Here is a 1,505-nt window from a genome sequence, read left to right on the forward strand (position 1 = left end):
TTTATTGGGCTATGTATGCACTGCCCTCCCATCGCAGACGTGGATCTCGTGCTGTGCTGATCAAAACGACAACGCACGTGGGTGAAGAGAAGCACGAAGCCAGTATGCACGACCACCCCGTACGTCCCAAAGTGTCTAACGCTTGTAAATGAGCGTGGTGGAACTGTTGGAAAGGTTTTGAAGGGAGCGTAGTGGTTAGTGCGAGGCGGCGTGCGTGGCGTATGTGGCTGTAGATGTTCTGTGCAGTTGTGTTCATGGGTGTGTCTGATTTTGTGGTGGGAGCTATGTTTTAGTCGTCAGTGTGCTCGAGCGGTCTAAGTGGGTAGACTCAAGTTCTACTGTGTTCGCACTAGAGGGCGCAGAGGCGCTCCCCTGACATTAACTCTCATATTTCTGATCCCCTCTCTGAGCTTGCAAGTTTGGGAGCCGGGTGGGGTACGAAGACGTGAATAACGACTTGTATGCTTGCTGAGCTCCCGCCTCTGCGCGTTGAGCTTGGTCCCGGGCATCTTGGGCCGTCTGGAGCTCCGCCGTCAAGGCTCGCACCTGATCGGAAAGAGCTTGGGCTAAGGCCCGTAAATCCCTAGGCGACATGAAGGGGCTGACCGGCGGAGTGGTGGATGGGGCCTTGCCCGGCGATGTACTAGTGCGCTTGGTGGGAGACATGTGTCACAAAGCGGTGGAAGCTGTGGGAGAAGCAGGAACGTTAGGAGTGTGCTCCGTGAACGCTGTTCTCCAGCGCGCACCACGTACAGGAGATGATTGTGGTGAAGTGCTTTCTAAAACAAATAAGAGAATGGACCTAGCAAGGGGTCACTATCCCGAATCAGTGACAGTTTCAAGTGGTTAGAGAGGATTTGGATAGCCAGACAGGGATTTACGTTGCCCGAGGTGGATTGGCCATGATAAGCGGCATCCCGTATGAGCTGACGATGGATCTGGTATGGATAACGTATGGGAAGGCAGGATCCACCAAGGAGAGACTCGGATCCACCCTCACCCGAGTTCACTTAGGGGGATATGGGATATACCATGTACAGGTGGATCGAGTGGGGATTCTATGAAGGAAGGATGGTAGGTTTTATCTGAAGGTGGATCTGACATCAACAACCAACGAGAAGGCAAGATCCACCACGATATGTCCCAGATCCCGTACTTCCGAGCCCAGATCCAAGGAGGTGAGGATCCCACACGGAGTGACCTGGATCCAGAATATGGGGATGGTTGATGCACTGGAACTCGAACTTTCGTGGAGTGATGAAGACCACAACCTGTCGTAAGACAATGTTGGGAGATTGGAGGGCTCGGATCCGTGACGGGTGTACACTTGCAGTGAGGTGGCCCGGATCCAGACAAGTGTACCCATAATGTGACGACCATAATGATTACGCCATGGATCCGGTGGGTCTGATGATAATACAGCTGGGATGATGGGTCGAGGAGAGAAAGGACATGCAGCCAAGTCAGGTAAGGGATTTAGCAGGTAAAAGACATAGAAGGTAGAA

This window comes from Phytophthora infestans, genomic scaffold, assembly GCF_000142945.1.
Source record: "Phytophthora infestans T30-4 supercont1.135 genomic scaffold, whole genome shotgun sequence".
Lineage (NCBI taxonomy): Eukaryota > Oomycota > Peronosporomycetes > Peronosporales > Peronosporaceae > Phytophthora > Phytophthora infestans.